Raw genomic sequence first — 14,456 nt, 5'->3', positions numbered from 1 at the left:
TTGGAGATTCATTCTTGTTCAAGTGTACGGGAAAGAGGGGCTTGTTGTAACAGTTTTTAGGAAAACGAATATAATTTGATATCTATTAGCTGTCTGACCATTATAAAAGTATCTGTCGGTAGTCTAACTATTCCCCTACTGGACTGAACAGGCAAAAAGTCAAAATTGTTCTTATTCACTTCATACCAGGCATTTTCTTAAAAAAAGTGCACTGTTACAACTTGCCCCGTGTTTGGGGCTAGTTGTAAAAGCCATGAGGCAGGTAGTAACAGTAAAAATAAAGCTGCTGTTGATACATATTTACTCTTTATTTTTCAAAAATCAACACAACACTTCATTATATATAACAGTTATCAGTAAAACTGAAATAAACTTTTAGAAAAAGAGTCAACATTAAAGATTTGAATTTTGTTTTCCTTTGTCTTAATATATCTGGAAAGCGATATATGGCAAGGTCAAAATTTTCACTCGCTTTTCGTATGCTAGGTACGAGATTTGTAGAAGTGAATTTGGAATAAGTTGTAACATGTTACAACTTGCCCCCTAGATATTGTTACAACATGCCCCGTAGCACAATTGTCTACATTTAATTACATTTCGACAAAATTATGTTGTTTAGCGTCAAAATGTGTAAGGAATATCAAAGCTGAGTAATTTTTGAACTTTATGCAAAACTAAAAGTTTAAAATTAATTAATAACAGATACGAAAAACCAAATTTTACTAAAGCAATATTTTACATTACTTGGACAAAACGAACACGTGCACACATCCACTCACTGCGCTGGCTGGAGGAACAGTGGTTATGATGACATGATGTCTTATGGTGCAAGAATTACATTCAGTAAAAAACCTGACGTTAAAAAGTTTAAATTCCGGGTAAAAATTTAGTGTTAGAACTTACCCCTGTTACAACAAGCCCCTAGTTCCCTTACTTTATTTGGAGTTGTTTTTCCGTCTCTTGAACGTGTGAAGATTTTCAGTAGAAAGCTGGTTGATTACAACAACATATTTCGACTTTATTGAAAATCTAAGTCATCTTCAGGATAATACAAGGTGGGATATGAAAAGTAACATAAATATTTTTAAAAAACTGATGAAATTACAATAATTAAATTATTTAAAAAACCCAAAACTTCCACAAAGTGGTGTGTGCTTCAATTGATTCATCGTCATCTCGCTCCTGTGCAGATGTTTGTTCATAAATAAAATGTGATTACTGTTTATTGGATCTTACATTTTTCAGTTCAATCTAGCTAGCCATGTGACGTCGCAAAACTACAGAATCTGATCTCTTAAAAGCCGGTGCATGGAACATTCTGATCAGCATACCGTACTTGCGATATGCAAAATCGACTTATTTTGCGAAAAGGAGACCATTGGTTGACAGTGTTTAGTTATAATAAAGTTTATTTACGGTTGACGAGTATATTGGGAAGAAATTCTAAAACCTTTTATTAACCAACTTGTTGACGAAGAACATAAATTTGAATACTTTCAGCAGGATCGGGCTACAGCACATCAAACAGATGCGACACTAGCTTATCTGTGGCAGTTTTATGACAATTGTATAATAAGTTCAAATTGTTTGTTAAGTAAATACGCTTTGTTTTATGCAACCATATAAATAATTAATGCACTTATGCTTCTTGTTAATGCAAGCAAACATAGATATCTTTATTTTAACTTATTTATAATGGTTGTCTTAAAAAAATAAAATTCGCAAGAACAAATCTTTTAATTTTTTACAACAGATGGATTTGATGTAGGTAGTGCGCTTTACGGGTGAGGAAAGTCCTGTCGAAATAATATTCGAGCAATTTTTTATAAATTTATTTTTCTGAACACTTCTCTATAAAGCAAAAAAGACAAGAGTTAAGAAAAATAGGAGTATTTTTTTTATTAGCAGAAATTGTAATATGCAGTATATTAACAAATACATCATAACAACAGTGCCGGCTCGTGAGATTTTATGTAGAGGAGGCTAATTTTTTTAACCAATTAAAAAAAATCCAATAGCAGTCTTAAATTTATACTGTTTCAAAATCTACAGCAGATACAATGCAATTCTAAAGATGTATACACATAGATTCCAAAAATGTGTAAGTCATGTAGATTAGTAAGTGCACTACATTTGCTCTATTATAATATACTCTACTTCGCCAGTGATATAACCACTGTCCAGCAAGAACCAACGGGGAGGTGTAGAGTCATCTCTTACCAAAAATGTTGCTCCAACAACTGAGCAAAATTATCATCAATTCTTTGATAAAAAGTATAAACAAAATAAACATATTCATGCAGTGGTTAAATAATAAAAAATAAGATGAGTATCAATAATGTAACAAAAATAAAAGAAACAAATATAAAATTCTTATAAATCAACAAAAATAATGTTCTAATATAATAAGAAATATATACAAATTAAAAAATTGGTCTAAAGAGTTTAGACAGTACTTCCCTCGCTGTCGGAAACTTGACGACTGCATGCCTATTGTGTTTTTTTTTCTCATTACATTTTTGTAGTGGGAATTTAAAAAAAAATTGTGATGACGTCATCAACATTTTTACAAGGACACGTATATCAGTTGGGATAGATGTAGTGTAATACTAAGAATAAAATTATTGTATTCCCAAATTTTCGGGAAAATGAATTGGGTCGTTTTGAATCTTGATTTCTTATAATCAATAAAATAACGAAACAATTTACTCAGGTATACGGCGCCGGTGTGTAATATCTAGAGAGCGGATTTCTGTCGGGCTAGGCAAGGCCAAACTCGGTACGGCTCGTACGGGATGCGAATTCATTGCGATTGCGGACTGCACTTCGTTTATTTGAGATTAGAATAAAGCTGTTTCGTTGCACTCTGCTGCTAATTCCCGTTCTCATTTACTTAGCCGTTTGATTAATAAATCGTTAATTATATTTATGGAATTAGTACCGATTAAACGTGACGTAGCCCGACAAACATCCGCTGTCTGGTAATATGAAAGGCAACTGAAAATCGTTTATGTATAAACATTCTTAATTTAAGATGACAAGCGTAACAGCATACGTGAGAGTCAAACAGAGAAACTGTAAACAAAACGACCATCGGTTTTATTGCTTCGACTTCCGCTTATTATATAAAACATTGGGTTTTATTTTAATTTTTGACGGTGGAATTCACAATTGGTTGATTAGAAACATGCCTATTCCACATTCGCGGAACCTAGACAACGCACAAAACAAATGCACGTCTGTAATGTTAAAGTCGATGTAAATAAGCGTGCTACCCTTATGTTTCAACCGAGTTTTTACTTTAAAAAAATTTGTGTCTACCGAATTGGGTTGGTCCAATGTAATACTAATAATAAGTGTTGCCTTTAATTTAATCAATAAAATAAATTGACTTCATTAATTTTTTTGAGCCACCTCTTAAGAAAATCTAAAAAAATTGGTCTAAAGAGTTTAGACAGTACTTCCCTCGCTGTCGGAAACTTGACGATTGCATGCCTATTATGTTTTTTTTTTCTCATTACATTTTTGTAGTGGGAATTTAAAAAAAAAATGTGATGACGTCATCAACATTTTTGCAAGGACACGTATATCAGTTGGGATAGATGTAGTGTAATACTAAGAATAAAATTATTGTGTTCCCAAATTTTCGGGAAAATGAATTGGGTCGTTTTGAATATTGATTTCTTATAATCAATAAAATAACGAAACAATTTACTCACGTATACGGCGCCGGTGTGTAATATCTAGAGAGCGGATTTCTGTCGGGCTAGGCAAGGCCAAACTCGGTACGGCTCGCACGGGATGCGAATTCATTGCCGTTGCGGACTGCGCTTCGTTTATTTGAGATTAGAATAACGCTGTTTCGTTGCACTCTGCTGTTAATTCCCGTTCTCATTTACTTAGCCGTTTGATTAATAAATCGTTAATTATATTTATGGAATTAGTACCGATTAAACGTGACGTAGCCCGACAAAAATCCGCTGTCTGGTAATATGAAAGGCAACTGAAAATCGTTTATTTATAAACATTCTTAATTTAAGATGGCAAGCGTAACAGCATACGTGAGAGTCAAACAGAGAAACTGTAAACAAAACGACCATCGGTTTTATTGCTTCGACTTCCGCTTATTATATAAAACATTGGGTTTTATTTTAATTCTTGACGGTGAAATTCACAATTGGTTGATTATAAACATGTCTATTCCACATTCGCGGAACCTAGTCAACGAACAAAACAAACGCACATCTGTAATGTTAAAATAGATGTAAATAAGCGTGCTACCCTTATGTTTCAACCGAGTTTTTCCTTTAACAAATTTTGTGTCTACCAAATTGGGTTGGTTGGGGTGTAATACTAATAATAAGTGTTGCCTTTAATTTAATCAATAAAATAAATTGACTTCATTAATTTTTTTGAACCACCTCTTAAGAAAATCTAAAAAATATGAATGGAATGATAAATCACAAGTACAAACTCATCATATTTTTTGCATTTTAGATAGGATTTATTCAGCAAAATTTAAGGGTGACGTCATCAATTTTTTTAGAAGGGATGAACAAATACATTTTGAACAAAAGTTTACCATGCTTATAATAACTTTAAAATATTCCCAAGATTTCAAAGCATTCGGTTTTGTAATTCCTGATTAAATCGATAAAATAAATTCACGCCTTCATTAATTTTTTTGAGTCATCCTGCATATGCAAATCCAAAAATATGAATGGAATGATAAATCACAAGTACAAACTCATCATATTTTTTGCATTTTAGATAGGATTTATTCAGCAAAATTTAAGGGTGACGTCATCAATTTTTTTAGAAGGGATGAACAAATACATTTTGAACAAAAGTTTACCATGCTTATAATAACTTTAAAATATTCCCAAGATTTCAAAGCATTCGGTTTTGTAATTCCTGATTAAATCGATAAAATAAATTCACGCCTTCATTAATTTTTTTGAGTCACCCTGCATATGCAAATCCAAAAATATGAATGGAATGATAAATCACAAGTACAGACTCATCATATTTTGTACATTTTAGATACGATTTATTCGGCAAACTTTTGGGCTGATGTCATCAGTTTTTTGTAGAAGATAACCAAATATATTTTGACTAAAAATTTATTATGCTCTTTATAACCTTAAAACATCTGCAAGATTTCAAAGCATTCGGTTTTGTAGTTCCTGATTAAATCAATAAAATATATTTTCGCATTCATTAATTTTTTTGAGTCACCCTGTATATGCAAATCCAAAAAATATGAATGGAGTGATAGATCACAAGTACAGACTCATCATATTTTGTACATTTTAGATAAGATTTATTCCACAAACTTTTGAGCTGACGTCATCAAGTTTTTGGAGGGGATAAGCAAATATTTTTTGACTAAAGATTTATGATGCTCTTTATAGCCTTAAAACATCTGCAACATTTCAAAGCATTCTGGTTAGCAGATTAAAAATTAAATTTCAAAATGTTGTTTTATAATTTTGATTTTTTTTCCAAAAATCTGGACGTTTCGGGTGAAAAGTCGATTCGGAGTTGTAAACTACATGTGTGGGACTATGTTATTTTATACAATTGAAAACCCATTTACTATGTATAATTTTGAAGTGACGTCATCGCATTAGTGGTGGGGATGATTAGACAAATTTTGGTTAGCGTTTTACCATCTACATGATATTCTTAATATAAGTGCAAAATTTCACAACAATCGGTCGAGTACTTTCGGAGATTATCTGTCTAATGAAAATCCGGGACGGCAGACGGACAGACGGACAGACGGACGGACAGACGAACGGACAGACGGACAGACAGACGGAAATGGGGGACCTATTTCTTCGTCTTCTAGGGGTCATAAAGATCGAGAAAACGTAAAAGTAGAGAGTCGGCCGACGGACTCGATTACAATACTTCCTTTGCTTACGCTCGGGAAGTGAAAACAATAAAAAGAAATATAAATATTCTATCTAGGTTGACAATATATTGCAAGTATTAGAGTTGTTTAAATTTTAATGGCAAGCGACGGCCTTTATTTTCTGCAAAAAAATCTATTACTTCATTGTAGAAAGTGTCACTTTCTGTTAAATTCTTTACTGATTTTTTCTCTATAGCTATGAGTGCCATTCCCTGAAGTCTGTTCTGACAAATTGTGTTTCTAGCAAAAATTTGTATCCGTTTTAAACATGAAAAACTCCTGTCCACTGACGCTGATGTTACAGGTATGGTAACAATTAAACACAATAATTTATAAAATTCTGGTAAACAGGGTTGTAAATTTGTTTTTTGCATAAAGGAAAGCATTTCGTGCGGAAGCTGACATTCACCAAGAATTTCATTGTCTCCATAAATAACTGATAACTCATTTGTTAATCTAGCTATATCAAAACACGGATATTGATTAACTAAAAGTTTCAGCAAGTTTTGAGGAAAGTCTTCAGAAAATGATTGAAACTTATCTTTGGCAAGCAAATCAAAGAACTGCAAATTCGTTAAATCTGCGAAACGAAGCTGAATTTGTCCAATAACAGTTTCTAAAATTTCAATAAATAATTGTTTAAAATGTTGTTTAGGATCAGGTAAATTGTATGTTATTTTCCGTTTCTTCGGATTACCCACTGTTTCATCTAAATCTAGTAAGTCGCCATATATAGAATTAAAGTAAGATTCATTAGAGCGAAATTCTTGTAATTTAGTTATTAATGAAGTTAAACGACTTTTAGCATATGTTATATCTATGGTGACCATATTTTTTTTGAAAAAAAGAAGTACACCCCCACCCAATGAAAATTCCAAGTTACTGTATTGTATTTTTTTATTTAAAAGCGTAGATGTATTAGATATTAGATGTAGATGGCTTGTTCCAGTCATACTTTTCTGAACTTAATATTTGTTTTGATAACTGTGGATTAGATTTCAAGTAATGAAACATGTCATTACACGTTTCTTCGAAGTTCATGTACACCTGTATAACAGCTTCCAAGGTGGACAGGCCTAGAGCGTTCTTCTCACTAGTCCAGTATTTGTTGATGTTAGAAAATAGTCTCTCAATGCTTGCGCTTGTCCCTGTCAACAAATTTCATTATTATTTGAAACACTGAAATCAATCAGCTGGATTTGTACCCGGAAGGCAGAGGGCAAATTCGCATAACATTTTCAAGTTTATTGGTGTGACTTGATAAGGAATTGCTTCTATGTACTTGAAAAATTCCAGCCAACGAGTTTCAGTAGGAGTTTTTTGGCAATTCCAAGAAGTAATTTTTTCATCCGTAGCAAAATTCTTCAATAAGCTAAACTCATCAAAACAAGCATCAGCATTCACTTTATCGCCAATTTCCTTCTTACAAGCTTCGTATGAAAGAAGAATTTCGTTCCATTTTACTTCTTTTCGCAGGGCGATCCATTCGAACAACTTCAACTCGGATAGATTTGTTTTCCAATTTTCCAAATAATTTATACAACTTGAATAATCACGCACAATGTGATGTGACGACTGATGAAATATGACATGCGCATGACGCCCGACGACCGTATGCACAAGAACGCTGAGTACTCGATGGAGAGATGCTGCATTTGATTATTTGATAGAGTGGAATGGACATATGTAATATTAATAAATATTAGATATGACTTCGAAATCATATGATCATAAGTTAGTAAAAAAAAGTACATTTTAATGTACTTTGCTCTTCTGTGAAGACAAAAGGACATCGTTTCCAAAAAAAGTACTGTCCTATTAAAATAAGTACATATGGTCACCATAGTTATATCAGTTAGTTTGCTCTGCAAAATCGAGAAGACTACATCAGTTTGTTGAAAAATTAATCTGTAAGTCATTAAGAAGAAATTAAAATCCTGATCCTCTAAGGTGTTTCTTAAACCGGTAGATTCTCTTAATGTCTGTTGATCATTTTTAAATTCTTCGCTGTTCAGTATGTAAGTAAAGACTTGAATTAAAGTACCTTTATTGTCATAAATTGTAAAAATTGCCCTTGAAGTAAAATTCCAACGAGTAGGGCAATGTGATGGTAGTCTGGACGCGCCTACTTGATTTAAAATATCTGATCTTTTACTAGATTTGGAAAAAAAGGCAGAAAATCCACTTAAGTTGGAAAAAAATATTCTTGATTCCTTCAGGGAGTTACATGATTTGCTGAGAATTAAATTTAAAATGTGGGCATGACAGTGCGTGAAAAGAGCCTGAGGGGCAACTGATTTTACTTTAATCTGTAAGCTATTTAAATGACCTGCCATAACAGCAGCGCCATCATAGGTTTGTGCTACTAATTTATCTTTCATATTCAAGTGATCAAATTTGTCACATAATAATTTAAATAAATCGTCAGCTGTACGTCCACTGCTAACATCATAAAATCCTCCAAATCTCTCTATAACTTGACTGATATGTTCCTTTGATTTGCCGTGCCTTTCTATGGCTCGAGGTAAATTTTTTAAACCGTCAAACCCTAATTTCGACCAGACATTTGAGGATGCGAACAATAAACACGGCCAACAAAATAATTTATTTCTTTTACTACTACCGGTTAACCAACAACATTTTTCGTACCATGATTCGTTAAAAGAACGGTTTTGTTTACTTGTTGAAGAAACTAAGGAATTTAATTTTGGCCGAGGTTTATTAAGATTTTTTAATAAAATCTTTTCATCGTATGTTAGTGAATTAAATGGCATTTTCAACAAATAATCGACGATATTAGTTTCATCTAACAAATTTCTGTGTGTTGGCTGCATGATTGAAATTATGATTACAATAATAATAATTAGTGACTTCCCTTTTGAAAATTAAGTATTACCTCAAAATGCTTATCAATAACACCGGCTTACATTACCGCTTACCAGTGGCGGCTCGTGGTGATTTTTGATGGGTGGGCAAAGCATTATAGGTAGGTTATAACATGTATGAAAAAAAAAAATACATATATATAATTAATCATTTTTATGAGAACGTGTTTTTGTTTTGGTGCTACATGTCAATCAATATAATATAACAAATATTTTATCTATATCACATATATATTATTTTATAAATGTTACTTACAATGTCGGCCAGCAAGAACCAACGAGAACGTCGAAGACTCTTGCTAGAAGAGGAAAGAGGAGCAAAAAAAAGGTTCAGCACATAAATAGAAGATTTGTTAAGAGTTTATAGAACTATAAACTCAAATAATGATCCCAACATGTAAAGATTTTGAAATAACATGACGAGAAAACATTAAATTTTAAACCTTTGAGATAAGCTACACTTTAGAAAAAGCGGCCATTTGGAAAATTATTGTAAAAGCAAAATTAAAAATGCCAAATCAAACAAAACATAAATTCTCAAAATACTAACAAAGTTAACAATAACAAATAAAATAAAAATAATTCCAAAATAATCATTCTGAAGACCACTAATTACCAAAGACTCCTCCAAAAAACTTTTTAAATTTATCATCGAATTTACTTTAAGAGAAATTTGCGGTTCATCTTGTCCCCGAAATGTATGTTTTTGTGTAGCCAAGAAAATTATCATATCGAATAAACGCCGAATTTAAGAGAATTTTCTATAGTTTCACTTCGTTTTCCAAGTAATTTTCGTTTATTCAGATTGGTCATGTTTTTGTAAAGTAGCAGCGATATATTTTATATCGCTCTTCTTGTGGAATTCTAAAGTGTTCGTAATTTAATTTTATGTTAAATAGCAGATAATTCCAACAGTTTTGTTTGTTGTTTCACTACCGATCAACCAACCAATAGGTACCTAATATTTATTGTCCGAACTTTGATTAAAGTCTTTATTACTGCCACGAGAGTTTGTGATGACCAATTAATTGTTTCATTTCGGGACATGATCTTAATTTATAAACAAATAATTCATAAATATCAAGTTCCATACTACTGAATTTATTTGTTAAAAACAAAAACTCAATGTCTTTAATGCCTTCTTTACCACCTCTCTAATATTATTTGCACAGCTTACAGTAGGATTTGCCATTAAAAAAAAATTGCTAGAAAGTACCTACTTTGGTACCCGCCTAACTATTTGGTAATTTGGATAAGCTACATTGTATAATTAAATGCACTACCCACACTGCAGTTTCTGATCTGACTGAATTCAATTAAGTCGTGTCTCCGACGAGGACGAACCGTGCCGAGTGTTTCCGATTTTCAGGGTGGATTTGCCCACTAGAGCGAACGCGTAACAAACCTGTGCGGACAGTCTGAATTAAATAATAAATTAAGCGTATATTTAACTTTTGTTGACTCTGCTACAGTTATATTTATGAAACAAAAATGAATATGTAATAATAAAAAAATACACATGTCAGATACGTACTGCAATAATAAATGTATTACTTATTCTCATCATTGGTTATTCGGATTTTTAAATTTATAATTCATTATAAAGTTTACACGCTGTCATAATACAAGAATATGGTTATTACAAATTTTCATTTGATATGAAAAAGTATTTATTAATTGTTATGGTGTTGCTCTTTTCTATAACAATAGTATTCAAGAATTTTCGCATAACATTATTTTCCTTACTACCTTACCCATATTTCAATAGAGTAATAAAAATAATTACCTCTATACTTTTACAATACAGAAGAAGTAAAAAAATCGAAATTAATTTATTGAATCCTTGAATCGAATATCGAGAGATCCGATCCTGCAGCGTTTGAGATATACGTTGAAGGCAGGGCGGGGCGTCCTGCCCCGCTTGAGGCAAGAAAACACGGATATGCAAAGACGCGCGTTTCGAATTCTTTACTCTCAATTACGTACATAGAAAACCGAACGTATGTCGTTGCTTATAATCAAGAGGGTGGACCAGGGTGGACTAGCCCATCCTCACATGAACCGTATAACGCCGAGATCTGACGCACTTTTTTACAACTGCAATTTCTCAGTTGCGGAAACAGCAGGATGTAATGAAGAAAATCCGTTGGCTTAAATGATGTTTACGACGATAATTATTTGTGTATACATATAAAATATTTTACAAAAGAAAAAAAACAATATTTTACTTCGTATCATAAACAATCAAATAGGGTGGGCATTGCCCACCCTGCCCACCCCGAGGAGCCGCCACTGCCGCTTACCACTCACTCCCCAACAATAATTGCATCAAAACAAAACGGTCGCAAGTGCATTCGAATCGACTGTTTGCAGTGTTTGCATCTTGCGTTGGGTCACGTGTTGTGACCCTGCAATTTGATTTGCTCTGCGGCTAGCCTCCGACACGTGCTTTCATCTGCCATTGCTTCAGTATGCGCAGAGAACATAGAGAAGCGACATAGAGGCTGATTTTGCAAAACCACCCTTATTGACACTGGAGTCCTCAACTGCCAAAGGCAAGCGCCAAATTTAAATAGTCGACGCCCATAAAAACCTTGTTTCACTATAATTGTCATTCGTGTGACCTGAATGAAAGTCAAGGAAACAGTAAGCAGCTTCTAATATTCTGGTAAATTTAGTGTCAATTTGTCGGAAATAAAACGCGTCATTAAAAATATTATGACATTTCTTCTAGTTACTTTTATCTCTAGTTAGAAACAAACACTGCTGCCAACATAATTTGAGGAGTCCGCAACCGTCATTTAATTTAAACTATGGCGCTTCTCTATGTTGTCTGATAAAGTCCCTAGATAACCAAAGTAACGCAATTGAATGTTTCAATGTGTTAGAGAGAGAACGTGTATTTCGGACACAATATGGCGACCGACAAACGTCAAAGTTAATTGTGAAACTCTCTTTAACGCATCACTTCGTGGCGTAAGTCCTGTTTTGTAAAGTTGTTTGTGTTTTTTGTAAAGTTGTTTGTGTTTTTTTGTGGTGTTTTATGACTTTTATTTTAAAATGCCAAGTTGTTGTGTTCCTTTGTGTGGAAATAAAAGCCGATTGTTTCGTCTTCCAACAGGTAGGTTACAATTGAGTTTTCAATTGAGTTTTTTCAACTAATTTAAATTGTTGCAGGTGTTAGTAATAGGGCTAGAAGAGAGATGTGGGAGAATTTAATAGGCCGGGACGATTTGAACGACAACTCCAGAGTTTGCGAAGTAATTTGTTTAAAGCTTGAATATGTAATTGCACAATGTTAAATATATTTACTTTTAGTTACATTTTTCTGAACAACAATTCGAAGCAAAGCGAGCAGATGGAAGGAAACTATTGCGGCCGAATGCTGTTCCAGATGTATTAAATAAAAATGTTGGTGCTTGTGTTTCAATGGACGACTGTACTCCTTTGACAACTGGTAGGGAAAATGAAATTTTTGAACTTGAAAGCTGTAGCAACAATGAAAATGTAAATGTTGGTTGTTTCCCTGAAGTGGACCCGTTATTAGGCCCAAACCAACATAGTGGAAAAATCTCAAACGTTGATCGAAAATTTACGTAACGCTTTGAGAAAAGCTTTACGGGAGCGCAATAAATATAAAACGGCACTGGAAAGTTGTGTCAATAATTTACAAGGGACATTAAACGAGGATCAAATTCAATTTATTCAAACTGGCACTGCCAGAGGTCAACTATGGTCAGAAGATACAATGACAAAAGCACTGAAATTGTATTTAGCTTGTGGCGCGAAGGGTTATGAAGAAATACGACGGCAGAAATTGCCATATCCGAGCATTAGGACCATACAACAACGTCTTCAAGGAATCAAGTTTGGAGCAGGTCTGTTGGAAGATATATTTGTTCTTCTAGAAAATAAGATGTGGTATCAGTCTAGTTTTTGGGTTTTTGGTATATAGATTAGTGCATAGTGGGATGGTAGTAACTAATTAATTATTTATTTGTTGTAGATATTGAAGTTCAATCAACACGAAAAGCAATGTGTGCTACTAGTTGACGAAATGGCGATGTAAATTAATTTTATTATTGTATTAATAAACTGGTATTGCAAGGTTTCTCATCTATATTTTTTACTGACCCCTTATGTTTATCAATGGCATTTAAGTGCATTGAACAAATAACGCTTAAACATAAATAAATGTTTATTTGAAAAAAATCTAAATTTACGTTTTGTACGCAAGTATTGAGTCCGTTAATTTTTATTTATTTATTTTGAATTTGGCGCGGACACAATATGGCGCCCAATTGCGGTACTTTATCTATCTAGGGACTTTATTGTCTGATATGCGGGTGCAGTTGAAACCTCGACTTCAAGGTCACAATCGCTTAGATTTTGTACAGGCGAGTGAAGGTTGAATTAAATCTGCCTCCTCTGCTCCTGCTTTCTCTCACGTACAAGTCTCTGCAATTTTGCATCATTGTTTTGCACGCACTTACGCTGCCGGCAAGCGGGAAATTCAACCTAGACGCAACCATACAACGCACAAAATTTTTAAAAAATATCAATTAGTTTCCAATTTTTTAAGCAAAATATATAATATTTAGAGGTTTTATATTAATACTAGCGGAACCCGGCAGACGTTGTCCTGCTTGTGTATATATTTACTTTGTATATATGTGGATATAAATGTATGGTCTGGAGCGCAGAATGCGTTGTAGAAAACTGAATAATAAGATAACTCATATTGATGCTATTCCATCTATTTTCATTAGTATATATAATGTACACATTTTTGTATTAGTAATTCACGTGAATGAACAAAATTTTTTACTATTGTATTCGCTATATAACTGAAACAACTTGAACACATTTTAATCAATACTAACATCTATCGTAACGCTAGTGGGTAAACAATATTTTTGGTTTTTCGATTTGGTGTATAGACGTACAGAGTTTTTGGAGTTCCTACTCTGGAGCAAGTTGACCATGCGAAAAACATGGATTTCCTAAATTTAATCCGGCAACGCGCAGAGACTGCCCTTGGGCTTTGTTGATTGTCATCGCGAAAGCAAGACGCACAGAAAACTGTAGTCGTTTGAATGTAAGGGGCAAATCAGTAGGAACCATTGGAATGCGCAGAATCCATTAATCTAATAAAGGAATGGATGGAGCCTTGTATACGTTTCCATACGCGAGCGAGTGTAATCAACATAAGAAAGAAATAGCTAGAGCGGTTATGCATCAGTGGGACGGCTGACCACGTATCACGTGCTGGGTGGCAAGAAACGCTTCATTTGAACGGGAATTAATACGTTTTCTTACAAATTTGTTCAAACAATCAATTATAACAAACGTCTGTTAATGAAAACTATATTTTTACAGTTTACATTAAAATTATGTGTAATGTGAAACAACAAAAATCATGTTAAGTGGTGGAGATAGTCTTTTAATAAAATGAAATGTATAGAGAATCTACAATATATTACGAATTCAGTTAGTACAGTAATCTTCTAAAGTTAACTAATCTTGTAGTGTACGTTCATTGGTAATTCTGAAATTTTTAGGATAAAAATAACTAAACTTTCGATAAAAGTAACAGGGTGCCTAATTAAATTAAACATATTAAATTGTGTGGAATTTTCTACTAAAATTTA

The 14,456-nt window shown here is 33.3% G+C and overlaps 1 long non-coding RNA gene across 1 annotated transcript; it reads left to right on the top strand.

Moving 5' to 3' along the window:
* Positions 1-11,852: 11,852 nt before the first annotated feature.
* On the top strand, positions 11,853-12,338 carry LOC135138172 (uncharacterized). The gene is made up of 3 exons (XR_010281999.1): positions 11,853-11,926; positions 11,983-12,065; positions 12,124-12,338. It is a non-coding gene; the product is annotated as an uncharacterized LOC135138172 (long non-coding RNA).
* Positions 12,339-14,456: the final 2,118 nt, after the last annotated feature.

The sequence above is a fragment of the Zophobas morio genome, unplaced genomic scaffold (assembly GCF_036711695.1).
Source record: "Zophobas morio isolate AGI-343-1 ecotype UQ-CSIRO unplaced genomic scaffold, CSIRO_AGI_Zmor_V1 ptg000030l, whole genome shotgun sequence".
Lineage (NCBI taxonomy): Eukaryota > Metazoa > Arthropoda > Insecta > Coleoptera > Tenebrionidae > Zophobas > Zophobas morio.
This window is presented reverse-complemented; position numbering and strand designations above follow the sequence as displayed.